At 39.3% G+C, this 22,437-nt stretch overlaps 1 protein-coding gene across 3 annotated transcripts in view; it reads left to right on the top strand.

The window, feature by feature from the left end:
• The first annotated feature begins 487 nt into the window (after positions 1 to 487).
• Positions 488 to 22,437, top strand: part of LOC124876862 (protein sprouty homolog 3) — a 36,556-nt gene continuing 14,606 nt past the window's right edge. Inside the window, exons 1-3 of one of the 3 annotated variants that reach the window (XM_047379884.1) lie at positions 488 to 2,184; positions 2,431 to 2,921; positions 5,553 to 5,926. The gene's annotated coding sequence lies outside the window, so the exon portion shown is untranslated. Of the gene's footprint in view, positions 2,922 to 4,764; positions 5,927 to 22,437 lie in introns of those variants that run through there. The other 2 variants (XM_047379883.1, XM_047379885.1) reach the window with 2 other exon arrangements.

The following is a 22,437-nucleotide window of genomic DNA, read 5'->3' on the forward strand; positions in this document are numbered from 1 at the left end:
TTTGACAGACCTTCCGCGCCGCGCTGTGATGTAATCAGCCCACAAGTACGCACTTGGAAGGATCCAGCCCCTGAATTGGGACACACCCTCGGCCTGCACATGGACCCTCCTCCTTCCTGTTTATTGACCAATAGTAGAGGAGCTGGAGAGAAGAAGGCAGCCCTCCTCATTTGCATAATGAAGGAGAAATGCATACGATAAAGGAAAAAGAGAGACGAGGAAATATAAAAAGAACAAAGGAAAAAGAAAATATATACATTTCTTGATGAAAACGCGTGTTTAAGGAAAAGGAAAAAGAAAATATATATATTTCTTGATGAAAACGCATGTTTAAGGAAAAAGAAAAAGAAAATATATAAATTTCTTGATGAAAATGCATGTCTAAGGAAAAGGTAAAACAATATATATATATATATATATATATATATATATATATATATATATATATATATGCTTTTTTTAAAAATTATGTCAGGATCGGGCCTCCATACTCCATCATATGCAGATACACAAAAACACTGAGCGTGTACAGTGTGCAGAGAGGAGAGCCGGCAGAAATAAATGACTTTGTCAGCTGGATCCTCTTAATCAGGCCACGTGTCATTGATCCCTGTATGACCTAGAACATTTCTCCACATCTACTACTTTCATCTCTGTCAAATTAGTTTTGCTTACTTGGCACCCATGATTGACAATCTACAGAAGGTAACAGGTTTTTAAATGTTACAAAAGTAATTTTAAGTTAACAACAGAAAGAATGTTTGATCAGAAGTGGATTACCAAATTTTGATTACGAGTAATCTTACATCTGTGCTGTTGCAAACAACAGAATGATAAATCACCACTGACTTGACAATTAGCTAGTTTTTGCTCCACATGGTTCCCCTTCTTGATCCCTTGTTGACAATTGGTTAGTAAAGTCCTCCACACAGCTGATATCTTGCAGTGGTTTCCACTGGATGTTGGAGGCTTTCAGTGACGTGGTTGCAAACTTTACAGCTCTTTTGGAGTTTACCTTAATTTGACCATGGTTGAGGTGCCAACAGTTCAGGTCATCCTCATTTTGCCGTAGTCTTCCTCAGTTCTTTGCACTGTATTCTCCAATACATGGATTATGGCAGACACGTGAGTTAGCGCAGTAATCAGTCAGTGCTCATTTCTGGACTTGTTCTTCAGTGGTCAACTACTGTGGAGATCCTCTCAAAACTGAAGTTGTGTTTGGTTGTGGATCTGCTGTTAACAATATTACCAGATGTTTGAACTCCTGAAACTATTCAACCTAAGGTTGTTGTTCTTTTTTAGATACAGTTCATAACTTTCTTGCAGATGGGATATGATGTTCGCCTTGGTGGTATGTGGCCAAACTGAATTCTCTTTTGCATGAACCTTCCATTTATCCATAAGTACCTGGCTCATGGTCACCTTCGTATTACTATTCACTCCTTGAAGGCTGGAATAGAGAGTAAAGATAATCATGCCTAGGTGTCACATTTTCTCAGCATTCTTCACTTTGCACTTTTATTGTCTGGTAAAATACCCAACTTAATTCCCAGTGCCAATCAGCCAGCTTCACTGTCCTTCATTTGCTCACCACCTCAAGGGAAATTCTTGGTTGTGACTTGTGTAGAGCAAGAAGACACAGGGCCCGGACACATTCTAAGATAGTCTTCAACATCTTCATTTTCTCGTCAGACAGTCAGTGAGTGAAAGTGGTTAGACGCCAGTGATTTGGAAGTCTTGTCAGGGGGCACTGGTGATCAGCTTCCTCTAACCCAATTTGGCTACTTTTGACGACGTCAGCTTCACATATCAGAGCTTAAGGCCCTGCATAGACCTGGAATTAACATGGATCCTGGCAGATTCAGATTAATTGACCAGTTAACTTTCCAATTAACTCTCGGTGGACTTAACTATAAAACCTAACAGAGACAATATGAGAGAAGGGGGCGGGTACTCTGTGTCAGTGGAGAGCGCAGCATTGTAACAATGATGGTGTTATGATTCTGCACTGGTTGTCTGCATCATCTTGTCTGTCTGCTCTGTGCAGCAGCTTTTAGGAGGATTGGTTTTACCTGCTCCTTCCCAGCCAGCTCCCTACTTACTCCTCATCTACTCTACCTGTGCTTCTGCCTGTATATACTGCTCTCTGACAGACAACCAGTGCCAGATTATCGAAAGCCTTGTGTGAGTAAATGTCCAGCGTTCCTTCCTTCCTTCCTTGCTTGCCCGCCTGCCTGATTCTGATCTCGTTTTTGCCCCCTGGATTTCTCTGCTCTGCCCACGATGGATATTCTCTTGGCTTCTGATTTGTGGACATCGACCTTGCCTCTGCCTCCTGACTACCGTCCTCTGCCTAACCCCTGGATCCGTCTGCCTGAATCTGCCTCCCTGTTCATGACCTTGCTTTTGTGCCTTGACCAATGATTCAAGCCTCTCCCTCGGATCCTGTTGCCTGATCCTGTCCTCCCGGCTCTGACCCTGTTTCTGTCTCCTGACCACTGCATTCCACACATTCACTGGGTTTGCAAACCTGATAACCGGTGTGACGCAAACCTGCTGTCACCAGGGGACTACACTGAGGAGCTGAAATTAAGTTTCCTGAGTCTCCCACGGTTTTTGAAAAGGTTAGTGGCTTTATCTGAGTTTGACATTATTCTCAGTTATCTGCTCAGCCACTAACTAATCTGTTTGTCCTCAGAGGTTCCTGTGCCTACCGCTGGTGGTTTCCTGTCAAACACCTTCCAGGGATCTCAATAAATCTTTTGAATCGTATCAGTTGTGTCCGGCTGAAATTTCGGGTCCTTTGAACTACCTGTAACAGATGGCTGTCATTGTTTTTTTTTTTTTTTTTATATTAGGTGGACCAAATGGTGATTCACTAATGGACAACCAAGCAGCAGATGATTCGATGGAAAATCACGGTAAATCATTTTCTTTCCCACTTTAGGGTGATATGGAGGCGTTCCTACCCCAAAGACTTTCACATTGTTTTTGAGATGCCTGTTACTTTTCCTATTGGAAACAAACTTTTTGGTTTGATCAAAACAATTTTAAATCTAAACCATTTAGGGGTCTGAATTATTTTGGGCTTACCAATGTATCAGGTGTGGGCATAAAAGAAAGTTGAGGTCCATTTACCTGGCCCAATATATTATTGACATAGAGGGTGTGAATGCACAGCACTTATACCAAATATTGTATCCAAGCAGGCCTTCATGATTGTGATATTAAACATACTGAAATTGCAAAAACTATCAGGGTTTGATGTGTTGTGCAGCTCTAGTCTGATCTAAAACCAGAATTAAACTTATGGAAAATGTTTGTATTTGAGAGAAGCTTCAGTTGAGGGCTACACGGTAGACCACTGTTGCCTTGCAGCAAGAAGGTCCTGGGTTTGACTCCCGACTGCGGGTCTTTCTGCATGCAGTTTGCATGTTCTCTCCATGCATGCGTGGGTTCTCTCTAGGTACTTCCTCCCACAGTTGAAAAACCATGACTTAATTGTGAATGGGTGTGTGCATGGTTGTTTGTCTTGTGTGTCTCAGGGTCCCACAACTCTGTATGGAAGATGCAGGTATAGAAGATGGATGGATGCATAAGTGGGTATTAAAATTTTATTGATAACGAGATTATGTAAGTTTATAAAGTATTTCTGTTAAACTGGTGAGTTAACGAGAATTTTGCGAGCTGTCTTTTTAAGAAGATGCCTCATACTTCTTGGGAAGACAGAGCACTTCTTCACTGAAGGTGGATTTGGTTTCTTTTAGATAATCTCATTGTCTCTGTCTTTTTCCCATCTTAATGTCTCTCTATCAGCAGTTTGTTTCATCTCAGATACTTTCCTCAACAGGAAACAGAGCTCCCCCTCAACCCCATTAGGGACCAGTGTCCAGTTACATTCATTTGTGTGTGCGTGTGTGTGTTCATGCACCTGCACATAGTGTATGTTTTTGTAGCTCAGGTCTTGCTGAGTAAGGACAGAGACTAAAAGAAGCCAAAAAAAGCTAAATTAGATTCACATTCACACCCAAACATATACATGAATGAGTTTTCTCACACAGCTGCACACACAAAAGGCGGGGTTCACCGCAAATGCGTGTTTTACCTACAAAATAAAAATTTTAGTTTCACTCAGTTTTGGCTTATTACTACGGACTGATGGACCATAACACCTCATGTAAAAACAACCACTGTGATCATTTCTTTACTACCAGAAAAGTAGCTTTGGGAAAATTCTCAGCAAAAATGATCACAAACAAACTTAAACTCAATCAGGTGCCTTGAACAAAACGCCTTTAGTCCATTATGCTGCTCTGCTGCATTGCAGTTGGTTCTGGTCGGATCTGTGAATGTCGTCAGACCCAACTTCAATTCTTTATAATTCAAGTTGGACAACCAGTGGGATCTCTTAATTCTCAGTGACCAGGATAGCTGATAATGAATTGTTTTATGTGAACACTGTAGAAAAGCAGAAATGCATTAAAAATAGCTCAGCAATGCGGTTTCAATTGTTTGTGATATAATATAAGCCATGTTGCATTTCTAATTTGGTGATGAAGCCAAACATGAAACTTTTTCAGTCAGAATTTATTCATGGGACATTCCAGTGGATTTTTTCTGTAATCATTAATAATATTGGGAAGCTGCTATCTATATTATACAATCTAAACAACTGTGGATGAATAATCTTTATTTCACTAACAAGAAGCTTTTATAGAATAAGCACAATATGACTAGTCCTGTGATTCTCAAACTCGTCTGTTTTCTGGGGCTCAGCAGGAGAGATTGATACTCTGGGAATAGGGAGGTTGTGAGCTTGATTCCAGCTTTCAAATGTCGATGTGTCCTTGAGCAAGACTGAATTCCAGGTTGCTCCTGGTCTGCCAAACACAAACAAGCTTCAGGCCACGGCTCCTGCAACCCACATCCACAGTGGATCTATTCACATTACATGTTCTGAACCTTCCTTGGAACAGGTCCACTGACATTTGGAAATTTTGATGAAACATTTTTGTGTTTAAATGAAATCAGAAGTGTTCATCCTCTGCGCTGTGACGTGTTTCCCATGCTTGTTTAAGTTCAGCTTCTGCTCTGTCATGTTAAAACAGCTTAGGTGAATTGAGCTGAACTCAGTGATGGAAGAGGGAGGAGCTGGAGACAGGAGGGGAGGAGGCGGAGGAGAAAGGCTGACCGAAGTGAATGTGTGTGTGTGAAAGAGAGACTGCATGCAGCTCTCAGTCATTCATCTCTTAGAGAGAGGAGCGGAAACAACAACAGAAAGGCAGGAAGAGTTTTTATAAAAACCAAAGAGGACAATGTTTTAACTATCGATCCTGACTTCATCTGCTCTCATTCAGACTTAAAAGCTGCATTGTTTTCTTTGCAATCAATTCTTCTCACACTTACTCTGCTGCTCCAACCTCAGCTGCTGTGTGGAGATACTTCTGATTCTCTCTCAGGCATCTCAGAACTATTTTCTTTTCCTGCTCTTAGAACTACAGATAAAATATACTGAAGCCATAACTGTGCCTGTTTGTGTGACACAATTCCAGCATCAGGAGCACCGTTCCAAAGTGAATCTCTGTTGACCAGAGACAGAGAGGGGGGAGCTCTCTTTTATGCACTTTGCACAAAAGGACTGGTTGGCTTATTTTTGGAAGGTGAAGAGCGGGACGACCTGAAGAGGAAGCCTCCAGGATCAGAGTGCTTCCAGAAAAGCTTCAGGAAAGAGGAGGGTTCTTCGAACAGGGAAAGAGCATCCTTCCAGCCAAGAAACATATACCAATAGGACTACAACAACAGTGGTATTTTTCAAAAAGAAACCCCAGCTGTGACATTAAAACTCCCCACACTGTAGGGATACTGCTCGCTCACATCCGGGAGGCACCAAAACACCGCTGCAGAATGGATCTCCCTCCAATCAGAGGTAAGCATAAATTCATCCTGTTGCCATTCGATCTCATCAGGATCTATTGGTGATTTGCCTGACCTTGTAATGATAGAATTAAATTAGGATGTTTCAGGAAATTCAGTCATTTAAGCTCCTTGTTATAATTGTGTAAGCACAGTTTGCATCTTAATATCTACTCTTTGTTTAAAGTTTATCTTTGCATATTTCAGCACGTCTCAGAGTTTTTAGTTTTTAATAATTAAAATAACAGTATATCTGCTTAAATCTACAACACTTTTAATAACCAAAATGACATAACTACAAGCATGTACTGTTTTATTTGGTGATAAACAACTAGTTGCATTATTCTGTAATGTAACACCCTGCTCATGTCTGTGTTTTGGGCAATCTTTTTGGGCAAAAGCCCATTTTACTTCTTAAACATGATTCTGATATTGTTCATCTGACATGGGCTTAATGAATAATGAAAAAGGCTTAAAAATCAGATGGATGGATTGGAATTGGAAGCTAATGATGAGATGAATTTAATGTTTCCTCAAAATATTATTGTCATTTCAGAAATGCTTTCATGTGTGTCTGCTCAGGGACTTTGGGATAAAGTTAGGGTGTCTTTATTCCAGGTTTACCACTTCTAAAACCAAAACTTCAGAGCAATATATATGTAACTGTATTGGGGACATGCGAGGCTGGGATTGATTGTCCTCAAGGTCGAAAGTGGAACGTCAATACCCATCTATACTGGGTTGGGACTGGAGGGGTGGGTGGATGAGAAAAGGATGGGATGGACTGATGGGAAGAAGGGAAAGAAAGAAAGTGAACCGGATGCAGGGAGGGGGTTGTTTGGACGTTGGGAAGAAGCATTCACCATAGTTGGACAAATGGACAGATGTTTGGAAGTGGAAGTTCAACAATAAAACATAAATATGAGATGGCAACATTTCATTCAGCAAGCATGGAACATGGATCTAGGGCAGAAATAAAAATAGCAGCACCACTGTTTTGGGAGGTGCTGAAGAAAACATTCCTTCCATAACTCACCTTGTTCTAGCAAAAATTACATTGGGAGAACAAAAAATATTTGATCTCTTCTCATTTATGCAGAGAGAGCAAATTTTAACAAACATTTCAAGAATAAATGTGGATCATAAACGTTAAATGTTCGGTTGCATGTTATTGAGTAAAGTTAGTATTGCAACTAATCAAAGAGACATTTTCAGCAGCTGGTCACCAGATTTTAATGCATTTCAGGAGGGATTTTGACCCACTGCTCTTACAGAAACTTTGAATGTTTTAGATTTTTTGGCTGCTGCTTGGCAACTCGGACCTTCAGCTCTATCTACAGTTTTCTGGAGATTTGACCTTAAAGTGCTTCTTCTTTGCTGTTTTTGAAGTGTTTCTTGAGCAGGTTTCATCTTGAATGATTCATCCATGACTCTTTGGTTCTCTCATCCTAGATCTCACAGTAAACGGCTCATTTTAATGGCTCCTCAATGCGATGAAGTCACTCTGTACCCCTAGCAGAAAAAAGCCCTTAAACATAATGTTTCCACCACTGTGCTTGACAGCAGAGATGATTAGGGCTGAAGCAATTAATTGGATTAATCATTTTTAATAAATTATTGAAATAATCAACTACTTTAGTAATTGAATATTTGTTAACTGGAGTACACAGACTCTAAAAGATGCCATTTGCCGAAAGAACAACCCACTCATAGCAGTAATTAGGCAAATATTTTACAAATAATACATACTATTTGCATTTAATTGAAACTCTCCTTTGTCTGTAAAGGACAAGATTTGTAAAGGTCTATCCAGAACTCCTCAAATGGCATATAGCTTTAAATTCACCAGGTACAAATCTTTTAAAAACTATCTTATTAAGCACCTTTTGTTATTCAATTATTAATTGATTAATCAAAAAAAAGATAGTCGACAGATTAATTGATTAGCAAAATAATCGTTAGTTGCTGCTCTAATAATGATGCTCTTCAGGTCTTCCTCCAAACAAGGTGTGCTGAGTTGAATGCAAAGAGTTACATTTTCTCCCTAACATTCTTTGAAATATTTAGATGTTCACTGAGAAAACTAAGACAGGCTATCAGCTGTGGGCTGATCCATCAACTTTGTCTTGATCATTCTCACCCCATCTTGGACAGTTGTGTTTTCATCACATACCAAGTCAAGGTCAGAAATAAATCTTTGGCACCTAACTAATCTGTGCGAGCCAGAATTCTAGATGGTCAAATACTTTCTTCCACCTAATGAGGTGCAAACCAATTTTCAACTTTTATGTTGTGCAATTATCCATTTTTCTTGATATTCTGTCTATCCACGTTAAAACAAAACTTTAAAGAGCATGCCTCTTTTTGTAAGTGAGAAAAGTTAGAAAATCACCAGAAGGGCAAATAGTTATTTCCCCCACTGTATGTGTGTCCCATTTACTCTATTTTACTTATCCTTGTCCAGTTATATTTTTGTTTTGCTGAAAACAAAATTGTGGGGCAACATCTTCAACTTCCAAGCGTAGATTGAAAATGTCTGTGTTATCTTGAGATGATCTTCCTAAAATCTGAAAAATAATGACCACTGGTGGCATATTTCTGATTCAAACATATGTTTGGTGAGCCTTTGAGAATTTCTTTTTCTCAGCTGACAGTAATGGAAGCCACATTGGTCTTCTGCTGCTATAGCTGCATCTGCTTTAAGGTTTGACGTGTTTTGTGTTCAGAGGTGTTGTTCAGCATACCTTGGTTGTAATGAGCTGCTGTTGCCTTATTACCTCCTGTGTCTGCCCATTGTCCTCTGATATCAACAAGGCCTTTTTGTCCACACAAATGCAGTTTACTGGATATTTTCTCTTTTTTGGATCATCCACTGTAAGCCTGAGGGATGGGTGTGCATGAAAATTCCAGTAGACCAGCATATCTGAAATACTCAGACCAGCCTGTCTGCTACCAATAACCTTGACATGTTCAAAGTCATTTAAATTTTCTTTCTTCTCCATTATGATGCTCAGTTTCAACTTCAGTAAGTTGTCTTCACCACTTGTATAATGCATTCATTTGCTATATGTGTCAACAGGTGTTTGTGTGTGAGCATGTGTGTGTGGGTGTGTGTGTGCTACTGTTTGTGCATCTGAGTGAGGACCATTTTTCGTGTTTCACCAGCATGACGAGGAACGTTTGTTTCAAAGGGAGGACATTTTCATGGTCCTAACTTTGTTTTTTACTATAGGTTAGGTTTAGGACTAAGGTGTGAATTGAGTTTAGGTTAGGGTTAGATATGTACTGGTAATGGTTAGGTTTAGGGGTAGGCCATAGAAAGGGTTGAAAAAGAATGGAAATCAATGGAAGGCAATGACAGTCAATGAGAGGTCCTCAAAACATAGTAAGACAAGAGTGTGTGTTTGTGTGAGTGTATATTGGTATTCCATTCTGTATTTAGTAAGTTTTACATGTTCTGTGACATTTTAGCAATATTCATCTTTACTCGTTTTTCATTCTCATACTTTTTTTTTAACATTTGTGTATTTATGGATGAATAATTATAAGTATAATATAACGCTTTAGGGATTATATACCGTAAAACGCAGATTTAAATGTAATAGTACTTTGCTTCTGTTGGGAAATTAGACAGGCATCTTACTAAAGATAATGCTTTTAGCTATAATAAGAATATGTGGAATGAAATATCTACAGGAATAAGTTAATGGCACATTATGATGTTCTCTGCACATTTACACAGGTACAGTATTAACAACGGCAATATTTGGTGGCTGAAGAAAGTGGAGGTGGAATAGCATAAACACAGAAATGTCAACTTTGTCCATCCAGTTCAGTACACTTGAGTTGACATTGTTTTACACTTCCCTTTTAGTTTCCTTTCAACTGTTTGGTGCAGGAGCTGAAACCACAGGTAGGAAAAAAACGTTAAAAACTACTTATGCAAGAAAAACATCAGTAAAATCCTGCAATATTGTGGTTTACCTTTCACCTACACATGTGGATTTGAAATTCATTTTTATATTTTAACTTATTAAATGGCAGCCAAAATGAGTGAAGGTCTAGCTATCTTTGCCTTAGCTAATATATTATGCTAGCTATTCGATACTGGAACTCAAAACTGGTAATGACGCTACTGCGACCTTACCGTGGTTCCAGTTGCAGGTTGGTAAACTAGAGAGAATTGGAAACTGTTGTGCTAATTACAATTTCTATTGAAAGACAACAGCCTCATATTTCTGTGCACTGTAGGCGTTTAAAAGCTGAAACAATACTTTAGGTTGTGTGGCTGATTTATTAAGATACAAACTGAGGTGGAAATGAACATTGAATTTGTGCACTCTAGATATAAGGCAGCCACAATGGACTTTGAGGTCAGGTTAGTGAGAAGTCTCCAAGTTTCAAACAAAAAATTTGGACCTCTGGAAGTATCCCAGCTGATTTTTCTATGTAGGGAGCTTTGAAGGTGTTATGCCAGCCCCTGATCTTAGCGAGCCTTATCTTGGCTAGCATCTTTTATTAGTCATGCCTGTGTACCTTCTCATTCTGGGGGACGCTGCTTACTCTTAAGCTGGGTTCAATTTGTCTTGCAGATTAGGTCTTGAATCTATTAAAGTATTATCTGAGATGTGTTAATTGTTGTGATGCAACTACTTGTTGCAACACATTTAACATTGCATTTCTCTCCATTTAATACAGGTCCATCTCAAAATATTAGCATATTGTGATAAAGTTCATTATTTTCCATAATGTCATGATGAAAATGTAACATTCATATATTTTAGATTCATTGCACACTAACTGAAATATTTCAGGTCTTTTATTGTCTTAATACAGATGATTTTGGCATACAGCTCATGAAAACCCAAAATTCCTATCTCACAAAATTAGCATATCTTTAAAAGGGTCTCTAAACGAGCTATGAACCTAATCATCTGAATCAACGAGTTAACTCTAAACACCTGCAAAAGATTCCTGAGGCCTTTAAAACTCCCAGCCTGGTTCATCACTCAAAACCCCAATCATGGGTAAGACTGCCGACCTGACTGCTGTCCAGAAGGCCACTATTGACACCCTCACGCAAGAGGGTAAGAAACAGAAAGAAATTTCTGAACGAATAGGCTGTTCCCAAAGTGCTGTATCAAGGCACCTCAGTGGGAAGTCTGTGGGAAGGAAAAAGTGTGGCAGAAAACACTGCACAACAAGAAGAGGTGACCGGACCCTGAGGAAGATTGTGGAGAAGGGCCGATTCCAGACCTTGGGGGACCTGCGGAAGCAGTGGACTGAGTCTGGAGTAGAAACACCCAGAGCCACCGTGCGCAGGCGTGTGCAGGAAATGGGCTACAGGTGCCGCATTCCCCAGGTCAAGCCACTTTTGAACCAGAAACAGCAGCAGAAGCGCCTGACCTGGGCTACAGAGAAGCAGCACTGGACTGTTGCTCAGTGGTCCAAAGTACTTTTTTCGGATAAAAGCAAATTCTGCATGTCATTCGGAAATCAAGGTGCCAGAGTCTGGAGGAAGACTGGGGAGAAGGAAATGCCAAAATGCCAGAAGTCCAGTGTCAAGTACCCACAGTCAGTGATGGTCTGGGGTGCCGTGTCAGCTGCTGGTGTTGGTCCACTGTGTTTTATCGAGGGCAGGGTCAATGCAGCTAGCTATCAGGAGATTTTGGAGCACTTCATGCTTCCATCTGCTGAAAAGCTTTATTGAGATGAAGATTTCATTTTTCAGCACGACCTGGCACCTGCTCACAGTGCCAAAACCACTGGTAAATGGTTTACTGACCATGGTATCACTGTGCTCAATTGGCCTGCCAACTCTCCTGACCTGAACCCCATAGACAATCTGTGGAATATTGTGAAGAGAACATTGAGAGACTCAAGACCCAACACTCTGGATGAGCTAAAGGCCGCTATCAAAGCATCCTGGGCCTCCATAAGACCTCAGCAGTGCCACAGGCTGATTGCCTCCATGCCACGCCGCATTGAAGCAGTCATTTCTGCAAAAGGATTCCCGACCAAGTATTGAGTGCATAACTGTACATGATTATTTGAAGGTTGACGTTTTTTGTATTAAAAACACTTTTCTTTTATTGGTCGGATGAAATATGCTAATTTTGTGAGATAGGAATTTTGGGTTTTCATGAGCTGTATGCCAAAATCATCCGTATTAAGACAATAAAAGACCTGAAATATTTCAGTTAATGTGCAATGAATCTAAAATATATGAATGTTAAATTTTCATCATGACATTATGGAAAATAATGAACTTTATCACAATATGCTAATATTTTGAGAAGGACCTGTACATTCAAACATTTTTCGCAGTCAGATTGTTCAGCACTAACTGGATGCAACTGTCAGAAGTCCTAATAAATGGTTTATGCTAACTACCAGTGGCATCTCTGGCATGATAAGTTAGGTGGGGCGCAAAACTCGAAACCTATTTGCAGCAATAAATTTTTCTGTTAATCTGCCTCTGATCAATGAACCAGATAAAAATAGCACAAATTGACACACTGTAGAAATGCCATTTTACATAAATACAATTCAAAAATCAAACCTTTTATATACATGACATTACAACTTTAAAAGGGCAAACTTTTCCATTACTCTTCTGTTGAAGTCCAATAATCCATGAATGAATTTGTTTTCAATGGACAGCATAGCCAGTGCATTTAACCTTTGTTGCCCCATGGTGCTCCGTATAAATGTCTTGATCCTGTTTTAGTTTTGAAAAGCTCCTCTCTGACGCAGCACTGGTCATTGTTGTTGTGATGACAATTTTGAGCAGTGACAGTCTCAGATAAAGCATCCTATAGGTTGTTATCAATCTCAACTACAGCTGAGACTGGGCACTTTCTGCATGCAACTCTGAGTGACTGTACAGTGACTTCAGTTCAGTTTTGAGCGTCACGTTATTTCCAGTTGGCCAGATTTTGGTTACATATTCAAATTCATCACTTGGAAATGATTTGCCCTAACTTACTGAAGAGTGTGCAAGTCCACAAGTTGTGCTGCTTTAAGGTGATCACTCTTGCAAAATCGCTCCTCCAACTAAGCTACCACGGTATTGCAGGCTCCTTTCATTATCGCAGCCATGTTTTTTTCCTCTGTTTCAATGGCGCTGCCTCTCTCTCTATTGCGACGTCATCCACTTTCTCTCTTAGTTGCCTGTGCAGTGTTTGAAGCTGCCCATGGCCCAATTGACTGTAGCCACATCGACATTTCGTTTTTGTAGCATGTTATACAAAATGTCCACTTCGGGCATCAGCTGGTAGAAAAACTGCAAAAACTATAAAAACGTCTCATCCTCCTCACGAATGGTAATGCTGGGCCATCCAGGTTCTATTTGTATTTTGTCCAGACAGTTCTTGATATCTGCAAAGTTCTCCCAAACAGCATTCACAGTTCAGCTTCTGAAACTCCAATGGGTGGCTGGTAGCCTTGGGATGCTCCGATCAGATATCTTAGACAGTGCGGCAGTTCTTTTTGGGGAGTTGGAGAAAAAAATACCAAAGCAGACAAATCAGCAAAGAATATTTTCAGATCAGAAATTCTTGTGGAGCAAACTTGTTGGAGAACCAGATTTAACTGATGTGCATAGCATTGCAAAAATTGTGCATTTGGGTACACCTCTTTCATTAATCATAAGTTTGAGCAATTTATCTTTTAAACTTAACGTCTCGAGGGCTTCTTTTATTACACTAGCAAGACCAGGTGCAGTTTTATCCTTCACTTTAATGAATCTCCAAAACTTCTCTTTCACTGTTGTCCCTGTCATGTAATGCAGTACAATTACCATCTGCGATTTACAGGAGACATCTGTTGTTTCGTCTGCTTGGACAGCGATGAAGGGAGCCTCTAAAACCTGCTTCGCAACTTCTTCCTGATATACACTAAACATACACTCCAGACGTTCATTTTGAATTGTGGCTGAGGTCCCTCTGCAGTAGGGCTGTGAGCCGATTTCACCCTCACATATAATCTCAAAAATGCTCCTGAAAATCCTGGGGTTCACTGAAGCAGCAGATTTGTCCCCATAAAGCAATTTCACATTTACCACAAAGTTTTATGCATGTGATAAGTCTTCCAACCGGATATCTGTTTTCTTCAGTCTGTTGATTGTGTAGGTCAATGGCACGTTTGTGGGTGGAATCTATCTGTGCCGCGATGTTAGCGCTGCCAAGCAAGCCCAGTTTAGGAGCATTTTCAACATGTGAACCACTGCTCTCATGTTTGGCCAGACATTCTGAAAGATGTTTCAAATCTTTGAATCCTGAATTAGTCCATGTAGTATCCCCTCCAAAGAGCAGGCAAGGAAAGCAGAACAGCAATTTTCTACAAACACTTGCCGTTAGCCATGTTTTCCTCCTAAACCACTCGTTGAAAGAGGATATTTTGTCCTTTCCAGCTTGAACAATGCTAAAATCCTCTGGTTGATGAGGTCCTAAACGTTTAATTTCTCATCTTTGTTCAAGTGGCAAAGTGCTAAATTTAGCCTTAATCAAAAAAATGTACCTCGTTAATTTTTTTTGTCTTGGTATCTAGCAAAGATAACCAACACTAGATGGCTGCACCCTATTCGTCAGAACATAAACGTGCAATTCCAGTATTTTATTTGGATGATCTGAGCTTTAGGGCCATAGTATTCTGGCCCCACAGCTGTCTACTGAGAGCGTGTTGGGCATGCGTACATTGAATTAATTTGTTCCTTATTTAAACAAACGTTGATGGGCTGGCCCGAATTTCAGAGTGCCTCAAGAGGATTTAGCCTGCTGAGCTTGTCAGTATTCTGGCAAAGACTTGGATATAACTTTGGTAAAGGAGTCAGTCTTTATAAAATATTACTCAATAAAAAACGATCCTGCTCTGCTGATTATTGAGAGCATAGAGCTCCACAGCGACATCTGGTGGGGCCAGGCCCTACTGGCCCCAAATGCAGAGATGCTACAGCTAACTATTTTCACTACATTTTATATGCATGGCAGCCATATTGGATATCGAACTCGGCGTTGGTGAGAGACCCCCTAACTTTCTCTGTCAGAATTCAATGTCTAATGGGTTTGTTCTTATGGTACTTCTGATGAGTAACTCAGATAATCCATCTTTGAGTAGACATAGAACGTACCATTGTTTATGTGAAGCAAATGATCCATCTAGGAACCTTGTATGGGAGAGGCTAATTTTATCTTAGTTGTTATTTGTTGACCTTCACAAAGCTTCCTTAGCTGCCTATTATTTTCTGTATGTCCAGGAGCTCAGAAGAGTTCAATTAAGTCAGTGGTGTATGACGCTAAAGGTTTTGATTAAATTTGTAAAATGATGTATAATTATTTTCAGGTTCCATCTCTAAAATCAATCTCCTACTTGGGCTGACTAGTTTGATAACATCCATCTTTACCATCCTTCTTTCAGGATTTTACAAAGTTCAGCCTAAACGTCCAGTTAATCTGGCATGTTTAAAAAAACAGCCTCATGGTGAAATTGTTCTGCTGAAGTAAAATCTCAGAATTAGACCGCCTAGAGAAATGTTTTTGTAAATGGGAACAAGTTCTCAGTTGTCTCACCTGGTTAAACAAAAATGAAATAGAAATTACTAAAATAAAAAGGTATTCCATATTCCTGCTTTTGACTTGTAAAAAGTTGGTGATCTGAGTCACAAAAATCAGATGATGGCTAACAGGGTCTCCCTCTTTCCTATAGGTCAATTGTTGTATTTTGATTCCAGCTTTTATTTATTTCTATTAAAAAAATTATGTGCAATACTTCTAACTTACTTGAATCTAAATGGTCTCTACTTCTCTCATTTTCATCATTATAAACATCATGTATCATATAGTCTCATTCTCTGGCTCTTCCCTCTTCCTCGTTTCCTTCTTCCTCTGCCTGGACTCTCTGGTCTGCAGTGTCTATTTCAGTCTTTCCGTTGGGGTCAGATTCGGCACATCCGGTATCTTGTCCAGTTTATTGTCATTGAATTCTGCTGTGCTCCCTCAGGCCGTTGGGAGGAAGGCCCCTGGGTCTTAGCGCCAGACTGGTCTTAGTCTTAGTTGGCTGTGTTACTTTCTGTCACACAGCCAGCAACTAAAACTGAGACCAGCAAAATCAGAACTGATGGGGTTTGTTTGACCTGATGAACTCTGCTGATTTGAAACACTTTGGGTTATCTATGTCTACATAAAGTTTAACAGAAAGGTTTTCTACATTTTGAAATCCGCAACTAAGAAAAATGCAGACAGCTGAAATGTAAAAACTGAACATTTTCTTACTGTAATGTAATATGTTGGACAGTGCAGTTTAGGCTCAGCGGTGTGCTGGCATTGAAATATAAGTAATATCGACCTTCACTCCTGAAAAACATTGGAATTTACAAGATTTCATTTATTCCCTCTTGATAAAGAGACAACTGGAGCCACAACAGGACAGAATGGCCAGAAAAGCTACAGTAAAGGAAAGGTAAACAGCAGTGAATGGCTGAAAAGGGAATGTGAAGAAAAGCAGTTGAGGGTAAAGTGAAAGGGAGGAAAGAAAGATGGGAGAGGAGAGGAGAACCCCTCCTCATTCCAAACGGTCACTGCTGTTGGTTTTAAAATAGCCTAAAACCATGATGTCATCCGCGAGAGATACTTCAGTCCAGCAGGTTGAGTTCAGATTCAGCGAAAGTGAGGAAGTCAGACAAGCGATCCCCTTTTTGTTGGAGGAGTGAGATTCTTTTTCATCATTTCTGTCCGCTAAATTGAATTAGTATTAGTAAATGCAGGATAGATATAGCTCATTCGTTTAATGATGCCCAAATTACTTAAGGTCATATTCAGAGAATCTGACTAAATTTTAGGCACATAAAACTCAATCTTTATTATTTGCTTTTACTGTTACTTTGTCATCTGTATAAACTATGCAGTTCCAAAAATTAAAGGACAAGCAAGTAAACAAATGATTCTGGTGGCTTTAAAGTTGAAGTTCAGATATTTTAGGGCAAACTTGGGCATTTGGAAGCAGCCCTTCAGATGACCTGTACTGGCATGCAGTGGTCATTAGAAAATTCAAAATGTTAAATCTGTTAATTTTGTGTTTTTAACAATGCCTGATTGCACAATATATTATGATTTTGAATATTATGAAAGACTCTGAAATGACATATTTGTTCTTTATTTTCAGTTGTCATGAATACAGACTTTGCTTGGTAATGAGATGTTCAGCTCATTGTCTCTAGAGTCTCACTGCAGCATATAAGCATACCTAATACAGATGAATATGAACATCTTTCAGACCAAAGCAGGAGGTCTGCAAAGCCTTACATAGAGAAGCTGATAATGGGATGTTTCATTTGGAATGCACTGCTTATAGGTGGCAGGACAAATGCATTTAGATGCAACAAATAAATTTGAGTACACAAAAGTTGTTCTAATAGACTGGTATTTTGTTAAATATTTTGTGTATTTGTCACTGTCTGTAATTGTGCTATGTTGATTAAATACAAATTAATGGGTATTTATGTTATAGGAGGAGCTTCTAGTATAAAGCCTGAAGTAGAAGGTCCCAGTTGCGCAGCTTGGCGGTCAACTGGAAGTGCTAGAGTTCCTCTGCCAGGGGCTTGGTGCTGTCTTTGTAATGTAGATATGAGCTCAGTTTGATTGATTTGGAGACTTTTGTCTTGCAAATAGTTTTCTCTGCAATCCATTGTTGCTCAATTCACTTTTCCTGTTGGTGAGAAAGCAAATAAAACCAAGCACCAGCTGAATCCTGACGTCTGTGAGTCCCACTTCCCCATTTGGCCAAATACAACAAGTCTTCTAAGAAATCAGTGGGCAAATTTTTATTGGCATTGCAGCAATCCAATTCCTCTTATAATAGACCAGCCATTTGCATGTTTCCACAGAAATTTTGATGGTTTATCTTTGGTGATGAGTTTCAAGACCTTGATGTCAGAAGGCCTAATAGCCCTATTGACTGTAGCCACATCAACATTTCGTTTTTGCAGTATGTTAATTTAGTAGTAGTTTTTAAGTTCTTATTGCGCATAATATTGTCCTTTTTGCTTTTTGCAGAGGAAGAGTGCCCAACAAGCTGATATTAGCTTGTTAATAGCTTAAATTTGCTCAGGTAGACAGCCCGCAGTCCACAGTCCACTGCTTTACCAGCCGCTATTAGCTGGTAGCTGTTTTCTAATTGCATTACCTTTTTGAATTTGTCTGTTTTTCAATCAAGGCAAAACAAGACATCAGATTATACCTTTCTGTCCAAACCCCAGTCAATCTGGCAGTTTTTGTAGCATTTAATTAAAATGGACTTTTAACTGTGGGAACCATTTGACTGATAATTTTAGTTTGTGGAGTGTCAAATTTCTTACACTATTACAATATTTTTCCAAAAACGTCAAGAGCAATTAACGTTTGCTAGGGTATAATTTACCCTTGCTATAACTAAATAATGCTTGATTTCAACACTATGCTGATCTGTTCATCTAGGAATTTCCAAAAGTAGCAGATTCTTGGATCACCAGGCTCCAGCTGAAGAGTAACGGGTTAACGTTCTGGTGCTACAACATTTAGATTCTTAAAGACAAGCAATAAAATTTTAAACTGGATCTTAAAATCATCATAAACCCAGCATAGGGAGGCCAGAACTGGTGTGACTGTCATGATTTGAGGGGATTTGGGTTTTTGTTTGGGTTCTAGGTTTTCTTATTTCTAGTTTACGTTTTGGATCTTGTTTCTGTTTATTATTTTCCTGGCTGTGTTTCAGTTTTTCCCGATCAGTTTGTATCCTTGAATTTCCGTTTTGCACCAGCCACGTTTGGTTCTATCCTGTCTGTTTGCAATTAGCTTCATTCAGTCCACCTGTACCATGTTAATCAGTTTTTCACCTGTACCATGCTCCATTTATAAACCTTCATTCTGTTCATTCCTCATGGAAACATTACGGATCACTTCACTCTATTATTATCTTGACTCATGTCAAGTTTATGCCAAGACTGTCTTGCCTGCCTGTCCATGCCTGTTTTTGCCACCACCTGCTGAAGTGAGTTTAAGTTATTAAATCTTTTGTTCTACCTCACTACTATGCTTCCTGCCCGTCTGCATTCTAGGATCGCTACACCAAACCTGACAGTGATATGATAAAAGATGCAAAAAAATCATTAATGTTTAATTGTATTGTGAGAATATCCTAAATTCCACCACAAATTCATTATATGAGAATAAATTCCAAAGATGCATGTAATGGAAAGGCGCAGTATAAACTGTAGTCTCAAAGACAACATCATAACAAGCACACATCTGACAGAAAATGTGTTTGTTCAGCTTACAGATGAAAAGGAATAACGTAGCAATAATAGTAATAATAATAATAATAACAATAACATTAAACTACAGAACACACAAAGGACAAAAGAGAAGACACACTGAATTAACAGGAAATATTTGTATTTTTTATTTTAACACATACATGTTAATAAATATCGCACACTGAAGAATGATTTTAAATCTGATGTGTCAAATAGTGATGTTGCAGCAAAGAGAGAGTGTACACGGTGTTTTTATGGCAAGAAGTGATGGAGGAGAGTGTGTGTCAGGGTGTCCCAGGGTAGAGGCTCAGTCATTACTGATACTCCCCCAGAGCTCCATCATCAGATTACTGCTGACAGCTTCTGAAACCATCAGCTCTCTCTCTCTGTCACAGTTTTCCTCTTAGTTCGGTGCCATTTATTTTCACGTTACATGCGTCATGTACATAACCTTCATCAATGTAAAGTAACGTATTTCTGAACTTAGATTTTTGTGTTCTGTTGGATCCCAGAATGACGTAATTCCCAGTCAAACCATGGTCAAAGTGCAGGTTGGAAAACCAGGATGATTTTACTTTTAGGGATTGCATCACACCCGAGTGGAGCATGTTCTGGTCCCATGTCTGATAATACAGTGGGATTTGGTCATTGATAAATTTCTAACTAGAAGTAGACATAAAAGACCATAACAATCTAATTTCACAAATTGAGGTTGTTCTGTGCGATACGTGCCAGACGGTTACTTGGAGATCTGTGATTTTATAACTCAGAATTCCAATTTCAGGTGGCTTTCTTCTTTTATTTTAAAATAGGAACTCAGAGAATTTGACTTCAAGTACAAACTGAACACAGCATCAGAGGCGGTGGAGCTAGAGGGGTGGCCAGGGTACGACTGGCTACCTCTGGAACCTTATTGGGCACCTCAGGTGTCACAAGGGGATTTACATGTCCCCCCACCTCAGATTTTATTTGCAGCACCGTCCACTGTTCAACATAAGAACTTCAGTGCTTCAGCTGCGCCTCAAGGACAGCTAGAGCAAAAACATGGAGAATTTATATGAGAACATATTAATGCCATTTATACCTGGGGTGACTACAAACGGACCTTAGAGAGTAACAAATTACTGTTATTTTGTTACTCTCTAAATGCAAGTAGAAAAAAGAAATTGAGGAAAATTCGAGCTTAAAAAAGAAAAACATGCAGAGGTGCTACTTTGCAACTTAAAACATTGCACAGAGGGCTCATCGGGAATCTGAGAACTACCAATAAGGGCAATTTTTCTGACCATTTTGGATCAAATCTCAAAGCCTGTCCTCTCTAACTGAGAGAAGGTTAGATGCACACAGCAATGCCAAATAGAGATAGAGAGTTGTCAAAAAGGTATATTCTTTAGGTACCAGGTTAGAGAAAGAGAATATTTTACTGTGTTAGAATATGGACCTCTCCACCGATAAAACCTCCGGCCACCTCTTGTGTAAAAGTCTACCACTGAGGATCATGCTGATATTGGGAGTAGTTAGTATCTGACTTGTAGTGTCAAGCTAATAAATTGTTTCTATCTGTATTTTAACCATTCATTCACCATAAGTTTACTAGCACAGTTCAGTGTGAAGCTCATTTAATAGGATACCAACACCCACCATCAATTCTGGAAAATAAATAACATGAATAATTCAGTTAAGGTTTGAGTTTAGATTGTAAAGTGGAGCTGATCAAATAAGAATTAAAAGTAGTTTAAAATCATTAGTCAGTATCTCCATTTTATTGTGACAATTTCTATGATAATGAAAAGACCCGCACATCAGTACAGACTCGAAAAGCTGCAGCAAAACATCCGAAGAAAGTGCGCCTTACAGAAAGCAGTGATGGATTAAAATCATTTTTGAGTAATCAACTCACCTAATTAATCATTAGCTGCAGCCCCAGTGAACCCATCGTTGCAAACTTGCAACTTACAAGTTCAAGACTTGATGCAAGTTCAAGTCTTTGATGAGATTTTTACTGAGTGACACTGATCCCAATTTGTTTCTTGGCAATTTTGTGAAGCTTAGGTAGCTCTTCTGTAATTCAATTCAAAAACTGAAACTTATATTTTATATGGATTCATTGCATACAGAGTGACAGGATATATTGGCACCACCCATATTTCAGATGTTTATTTTTGTTAAATTTGAAGATTATAGCTTATAGCTAGCAGACCAAACATTTCTACAAAAGACGATAAATAAAGAAGATGAAGAAAAAATTCTTTTTAACACAGGGAAGCAATGTAATGGTCATGTTGTTGGGGAGACTGCAAACTTTAAAGTTGTCCAGCAGACAGTCAATTAGACCCTTTACGCTGTGGGTAAGCTACAAAACGTTGATGCTAAAGATGTCTGTTCACAGAGTGCTGTATCCAAACATATCAATGGAAAGTTGAGTGAAAGGAAACAGTGCTTAAAACACTCTTGAGATGCACCTGTATAAGTAGGTATGAATGCAACAGCAAACATTTTCTACGGACCTCACCCATCAGGTTTTTTCCTGAAATGGGTAAAATTAAAAACTATTCAGCATACCTGATTCATAAAGCATCTTATACTAAATTAAGGGTGGTTAACAGCCTGTATACATATATTGCTGCAGAGTACTATAGTTAGCAAGGTTCTGTCTTCCTTTATAGTGCTACCTGCTGCATACAAGAGTAACTAACTAGAATTATTTATTTTGTAAGGTCTATAATTACAGGCAGGGGAAAACATAAATGTTAATTAAAATATAATTGGTAAATCTTTATTCAGAGGTCAAACATTAAAGTAAAATCTTTTCACTTCCAGAATTGGTTACAAGTTTACACAAAACCCTAATTTAAGTGACTGCTGCAGACTGCACCCCACACCCTTTTACTGGAAGATGTGTTTATGGAAAACATGTTTGGGAAGTCAGCTTTCCAGAATCCTCGGACAATAACAAACATGTGACTCAAAAAACACACATCCTTCAGCTCTACTGGTAACATGAGAGGGAGGATGCTGCCTGCCCCACCCTTCTACATCCTTTAACAAACACACACACACACACACACACATACACATACACACCCAAACTCTTCTCCCAGCTGCTGTGGACCAAGGATTGATAACAGACACTCCCCAGCAGAGCCAGACTGAGCAGCACCAGCCAAAACAACAGTAACACTCGGCGTAGTCCATCACTGAAGCCAGACTGAAGTTGTGTGTTCATGCTGCAGCTA

Source organism: Girardinichthys multiradiatus, chromosome 11, assembly GCF_021462225.1.
Source record: "Girardinichthys multiradiatus isolate DD_20200921_A chromosome 11, DD_fGirMul_XY1, whole genome shotgun sequence".
Taxonomy (NCBI): domain Eukaryota; kingdom Metazoa; phylum Chordata; class Actinopteri; order Cyprinodontiformes; family Goodeidae; genus Girardinichthys; species Girardinichthys multiradiatus.